The sequence below is a fragment of the Daktulosphaira vitifoliae genome, unplaced genomic scaffold, assembly GCF_025091365.1.
Source record: "Daktulosphaira vitifoliae isolate Bord-2020 unplaced genomic scaffold, ASM2509136v1 Scaffold_1, whole genome shotgun sequence".
Classification (NCBI taxonomy): Eukaryota; Metazoa; Arthropoda; class Insecta; order Hemiptera; family Phylloxeridae; genus Daktulosphaira; species Daktulosphaira vitifoliae.
The window spans coordinates 38,713,420-38,721,144 of NW_026099572.1; the positions used below are offsets into that span (position 1 = coordinate 38,713,420).

Genomic DNA, 7,725 nt, shown 5'->3' on the forward strand with positions numbered 1-7,725 from the left:
TTAAATTTTTATATTTATTTATTAAAACTTTAAAATAGCCTTTTTTAAAAACTTTTATTGCAAACATTTTTGATGAGTCAATAACAAATTTAGTACAAGTACTTATCATGTTAGGAGCATTTAAATGGGTGTGGGTATGGAACGCCAGTGGAATATATATACATCGTTATGAGATACACTCACCAATGGTATGTACCACTCAATGTATTTAAATGCTTGTAACTCAATAAATATTTGTCTTAAAATTATTACGGACCCATCAACAAGTACTATAAGAAAAATACTAAAAATTGACACTTCATAAATTTTGAAAAAAATTAGAACTAAAAAAAAAATGTAATTATTTTTATTATTAAAAACAAACAATGAAAAATATGATATTATTTTAATCTAAGATTACATAAATTATTAAAAAAAAAAATAAGTAAAATGTTAATTGTATCAAAACTTATAGGAGTTGTCAGTTCCGCCCTGTATTTAAAAAAGAACAAATTCAATACATTTTCATTTTAAATAAAAAATTATCTGTATGTTACAAGAAAAATTAAACAGAGATTAATAAAATAACTGAATAATAATTAAACATTAATCATTTTATCAAAATATTGTAACACAATTTTATAAGCACAAATTGTAAAAAAAAATAATCATTATTATCAAAAATGACATAATTTTTTATTCAAGAGGCTGATTACTTATAGAGGAAATTCACCGGAATATTTTCTTTTGTTTAACCATATCATACAACTTTAATTTGAATCATGTTTTCAAAAAGTTTTTTCAATATAAAAAGAAAACTAAAAATACAACATTTATTGTTTTATGACAATGCAATTTTTCGGAAAATTTACTTTCATTACGGAGATTAAGGGAAATTTTCAAGTTATGACGCTGATAGTTTCAACTAGATACATTTTGTAATCATTTAAAGTATCATTGTGCAAAATGCGTTTAATATAAGCGAAGTTATAGTGTAACAAAAAAACACGGTAGAGTAAAACCAATAGCTTCTCAGCTACGCACCGAAGCTGATATTATTTAAAACATTCTATACGATGCAAAATATGAATATTTAAAGTAAACTTCATGATTTTTAGACACAAAGATTTTTGCTTCTTAAGCTGACAACGCATTTCAATTGTTTGTATTAATAACACTTACAAACAAATCTTATACTGCAATTCGTAATACCTTAACAGTAAATCTCCATCTTGTTTTTTCTTTACTTATACTCTTACTTTAGAATAATAACTGTCGAAATGCAAAAGGGAAAATAGACAGAAAAGAGAAGCTAAATTAGATTCGAAATTAGGTTTGGTCACAAAGTACATAGGGTGAAAGAAGGAGCAAACCGTGACGGCAACAAAATAGGGTCACGCACGCAACAAACGAAAAACATAGAGCATTCCACAATACTAATACTATCGAAATTATTTTACAAAAAACAACATAAAAACAAATAATTTTTATATAAACATTGTATTATTAAAACATGAATCTGAAAAATACGATTTTATTCATTTATACAACATACTCCATCGTTAAACTTCAATTATTTAAGGAATTTTGAATAAATAGGTTTTATTTACATATATAACTAGTAATAAAAACATACTTTTAATACTATAAATTAACCGCAGCAAAAATTGTTTGAATAGAACACATTATTTTTCTATTAAACTCAAATAATGATCAATTATTCACTCGAAATTTTGTCATATTTTAAGCATCTTGAAAGAATTGCTCAATATATAACTTCTAAATTAAAAAATTTTTTACACTGATAGTGTATTCCAAAATTCAGTCTAAAATAAAACTAATCAAACATTTTAGTCAAGTCATATTTATATATAGTTATCAAAGAAACTCTTATAGTAAGATTATAAAGTATTTATTAAAAATAAGAAAATTGTTATTTAGAAAAATTTTAATAATTTTAGAAATTCTAATATTAATTAGCAATAAATTTTAAAACTCAATTGAAATAAATATTAAAAAATTGATATACAATACACTTTATAGTAGGTGTATGAAAACATTTTCATTAGTCAAGACATTAAAGTAGCTTTTAATAGTGAAATTAGTAGTTTTTATTATTTGAACTATAACAGTTGAAATCTTTAATTCGCAATAATGATTTTGTCATAGTAAGAATTGATGGTACTTTACCATTATCTGGACCGACAAATATATCAATACCAGTACCGAATAAGTTATCAAGATAAAATATTTTTTTTTATTTATCAGGAAGTGTCAATTGGATAATATTTGAAGTATATATACAATATAGTAATATTTACTTTAAAATTACATATACTAAGATGCGTGTAACAAAATAAAAAAATACCCTGCTAAATTAGTTAAAACATCAAATCACTTTATGAAATATTGTAATTAAATGTTTTATTTTTTCGGCTATTATTATTAATATTTTTTTATCAATTTTACATATTTTTTATTTTTTTGTTTGCTATTTTAATATTCATGAAAATTACCGTAACTATGTTTATTTACAACATGTCAAAGAATAATAATAAAGCAGTAGACCATATATTATTTATAAAACTTCTATTTAAAGAAAGTTTAGTCATAGTCATATGGTAGACAATGATAATGAAGAAATATTCAAAAACGATGTCTAGAGTAATTTTGTTCACGCTGAATTGCACATAAAACTACCCAAGCACCATTGTGACGCGATCCCGAGGGTTAGTTTTGATTAAATTCGGCCAATGTATTCGTTTTTTCTTGAGAATACTATTTCTAAGCTACATAAAAACATAGTAAAAAACTCAAAAGAATTATATGAAGAAACAACCCGATTGTGATGCCAAAGAAGAAAAACTTGGGCAAACGTTTCACATGTAAATGACTTGGCACCGGGAAAGCTTCTACGAGCGGATAAAAAGATACCGTAGACAATACAAAAAACGTCGACCATATAGTTCCCGACCATAACATGTTTTTTTAACTTTATGTCTCTATATGAGTATTATCTGAACATACTATATATATATTCATTTTAAAATACAACTACGTTATATGAAAAACGAATTCAATAATAAGAAGGCTAGATTAACATAATAAATTATGTTAATCTGGTTTCCGACAATATACATTATATAAGATGGTATGAACTTAATTAATTTTACTATAATATAGTCATTAATATTATAGGGTCAATTTTTAATTCAATTTCGTTTTTAAATGTGAATTCTAGTGGAAGATTTTTTATCTTCAACTAAGTTTACACGCGATTTTTAATCAAAATAACTTTTAAATCCCAGAAGATGTAATAAGACCAGTTTTTCTGCGGATACACGTGCACTCAAAAAAAAAATATCTGATATCAGTTTAGAATATAATCATTGGGTAAAAATAATATCATCATGTATATTTAATATTTGGCTTGTCATTTTTCATCAATTATTTTTTTCAAACATTTAGATTTCAAGTTTAAAATCTCATATAAAATTACTTATATTGCAATTAATTTTTTAATTAAAAATCTAAAACGATAAAAGAAATGCTATATTTTTGTAATAGTTCATTTTAACAATATTTTTAATAGAAACTTATAAATGAGTGTCTTAAAAAGCTAGTAGAAATATGTTCTTGAAAAAATTATTATTCATACAAATTATATAACAATATAAATGATACTCATGGTAACATATTAGCTGTAAAAATAATATGTCAAAAAATATAAATAAAAATTGTTGAAATAAATACATTCTTTAAAATCACTACAAAACCATTTGTTTATATTATTTCAGAACTTTAATAGTTCCGTGTTGAAGACAATATAACAAATACACGTTTTCTTCGCTATTACTTTTTGTAACGCAAGGCAACTATGACATATCAAAAATGTTATTTTCGTTTACCATAATTTCACAAAACTTTAAAATAAACTATAATAAAATACGTAGTAATCATTTTTCTGAAATTCAAAACAATTAAAATGACGAGTATATTTTTTTTTATCATAAATACAGTTTAGTCATTTTCTTAAGTCAAGTGCACACACAAAACAGAAACGTTCACTCACAGAATCTTTTTTGTAAGCATAATACAATAAACTAAATAAAGTTCAATGGTAGTTGAGCTAAAAACTATAAAGCGCAACTGTCGTTAATATGTTAAATAGTCAAAAAAAAAAATTCTAGAATAAAACAGCAATTAAACCAGCAGAGATATTTATAATTAATTTATAAATAACTAAATGTTCTATACAGTAATTAGTAAAACTTTATCCAACTTGTTTTTTATATTTTTAGTTAGATCGATATTTAATGTCACATAAATTTAAAAAACTGGACTATTCTGTAGTTATCTTTTTCGATACTGAAAATTCGCCAAAACAATATAGATAAACGTATCTTTTACCAATCACTACAAACAGTTAACCTTCATTCATTATACAAGTCATAGAATACTTTTGTCAAAAATTTTTTTAAACAATTGTTTTGCATAAACATTTAATTGTGAAAGAGGGAATTGAGAAATTTATAAGTTTTAAGGGTATACTTTAGTTGAAAATATTATACAGATGATATAATCTAGTAAGACATTCATTTCCTCAGAAACTAATGAGAATTATAAATTTTTGTAAAGGAAAAAATACTAGATTCAAAAAACCCCGTACAAATGTATAATTTAAAAATAATTTTTTATCCCTTCAGGATCAAAAACCTTAAATTCTTAAATAAGAAGATCTTTTTTTTTTACTTAATTAAAATTAAGATTACGATTTTCTAAGCTTGAAAATATTAAAAAAAAAGTATTTAATTACATATTATTGTAGTTTTTTGAACCTAATATTTTCCTCTTTACAAATATTAATAATTCTCAATAGTTTCTGAGGAAATGAGTGTTTACTAGATTTACATCACTGTGCATTATATTAATATTACTCCATTGGAAGAACTTTTCTATTCAGTTACGGCACGACAACTAAAATTTAAATTAAAAAGATTTTTAATATAAGAAGTTGAGTTAAACCAATACGTCAATCGAAAAACAAATACGATATTATCACGAGTTTTCCTATATTAATTTATATCACTACTATATAAAGATTATGTTTTCGCTTAAGAACATGTTTTCATCTGCTAAAATAATGTCGAAATTAAAAAAAAAAAAAAAAAAAAGAGAGATCATAACGTAAATAGAAAATGCAATATACAATTTATTAATTTCAGCTACAAGATTTATTATGAATATAGTAGTTGATAATAGTGATGTTGAATAATGTACAAACTGACATAATCATTTTTCTTTAAAAATTTCCGCCGTACAATCTACATATTAAAATATTATTTTATAAAATACTTTTTTTTGGTAACCTCATTTAACGACATTATATGAAATCACATATTGAATCATTTAATAAAAGGTAACAGTTATTTGGTTTTTATATGAAGTTATTTTCGGCCACAAAGTTTTATATAGAGACAAATTAATTTATTCATTTTTAAAGCTTAAGGTTTAAAAACACGTATCTAATTAATACATGAACTTTTCAATTTTCTTTTTCAAACCATTTCATGGAGAAATTTTTTCACTATACTGCACAACTTATTAAGTATATTACACCTATTATTTCGACAAATAATAATTTTTTCATACAAATGTATAGATTAATATTTGATTTATTTTATAAACCATATTAAATATCAAGTTTGTTGTAAAAAAAATTATTTCTAATGGTTGATTTTTGGGGTAACTTTCTTATCTTAATTTTTCGGTTAGCTTAACTGAGCTATATTATGTTACTGTATAATTGTTGACATTATAATATAGACAAAGTTAATATTAATTAAAATTTCAGTATTTTATTTTTCATATCACGACCAATATTTAAATGATACAATTAAAATCATTTTAAATTGTGCATGGTACAATATTCACATAATACAATAAATAGTAACAATACTTTTCGAACCAATAACTTAGTAAATACTCACTATTAAATATTAAATATTAATCTAATAGATTTTAAGATTAACAATACATTACTTATTTATTTAGTATGCCATAAGATATAAATAAATAATTATAATTAATACTTGAAAATTGCTTTAAATTTAAACTTAAGTCATGATAAAACCTAACTAAATCCACTTAAATCTTGCTAAAAAACGATGGTCATAAATCTAATTGGTATACAAATTGTCGACAATTATTCTTGATGCAAAGCCAGACAGCACAATACGTGATTAATGATGTAATAACCTCGTATAAACCCCTACAAGGCATACAGGATTTTGTCAATCGATAAAATAAAACTTAATAGGGATGTATTGCTAAAATGAGGGCAAAATACAGATTTATTTGTGTCTAATATCTCATACCAACATTGAATCGTTCAATAACTGATTCAAGTATTTTTGTTCACAAATTCAATGTTCAGAAAACTGAATAAATATTTTTCGGTTTATTCCCGTGAGCAAAAGTACATACAAATCATAAATAAATAATAATTTAGGATGTAGATTTTCAACACCTAGATATTATTTAGGCCTCCTAAAAATTATACATTGCTTATATGTATGAGTATATAATTAGATAAATAAAGAAAGACTTCAGTCTAACAGAATACCATAAAACACTTCGTAAGCTGTTAAGGACATAGGTTGCGTGATTGAACCTCTAACCTTTCTCTGCGTGAACCTTAATTACACCTTAATTATAAAATGTACACTTTATTTCAAATCATAATGATTGACCTGTACAAATGGTTAAAATCATAAATGACAATGACTGGGTTATTACAAAGCCGGGTCGGCCTAACTAATCCTTTTTTATAGTCATCGAGAATTCATCTTATTTTAACCAGCGCAACTAATTTCAAACTAACTTTACTACTAAAACCAAAAATCATAAAATTAAAATTATAATAAGAAAATATACGCGAAAAAAAATATTAGTGATGGGCATTTTCGAATATTTTAAACTATCGAATAACTATTCGAATAGTTTTTATACAACCGAATAGTTTATTTTTAGCATAAACTATTCGAATAGACTATCGAATGGTTTTAAAAATATTCGATTAGTTCTACCTAAAATTTTTATTAAGTATACTTAATTATAATAAGAAGATAATTTTGTTGTATTCAGTTGTATTTATACAACCGAATAGTTTATTTTTAGCATAAACTATCGAATAGTTTTAAAAACTATTCGAATAGACTATCGAATAGTTTAAAAACTATTCGAATATTTTGTGTAACTATCGAATATTTTTACTATTCGAAAATTTTTTGAATGACTACCGAATAGTTCGAATAGTGGGCAACTATCGAATAGTTCGATAGTTTCTATTCGATATTTCCCATCACTAAAAAATATTTGCTAGGATAATTATGCACGCAATTAATAACATAATCAAGTTTTCGAATCATTCTTAAAGTACATTGAATTAGTATAAATACAAAGTGGCCCACCACTCACTGACAACTTTTGATCCAGTTAATATTTTTAGTTGATTTTTTTTTTAAATAATATTTATACGTTAGGTCTATAGCTATATCTCAATAATTAATTTTTTTACATTTTATTAAAAATATTAATTATTTTAAAATTTTAAATAAAATGTAAAAAAAAAATCTAAGATAGCTATTTTGTAGAGTAGAATTTAAGAAAAATTTTAGTAAAAAAATATCTTATTAATATTCAGTAGTAAATATTCTGTAGCGTTTTGAAGTTTGTAAAAATTTG

At 23.6% G+C, this 7,725-nt stretch overlaps 1 protein-coding gene across 4 annotated transcripts in view; it reads right to left on the bottom strand.

Annotated features, from left to right (window-relative positions):
• The window catches only part of LOC126903662 (semaphorin-1A-like), a 79,282-nt gene that overhangs the window by 30,008 nt on the left and 41,549 nt on the right, over window positions 1-7,725 (bottom strand). The window lies entirely within an intron of this gene.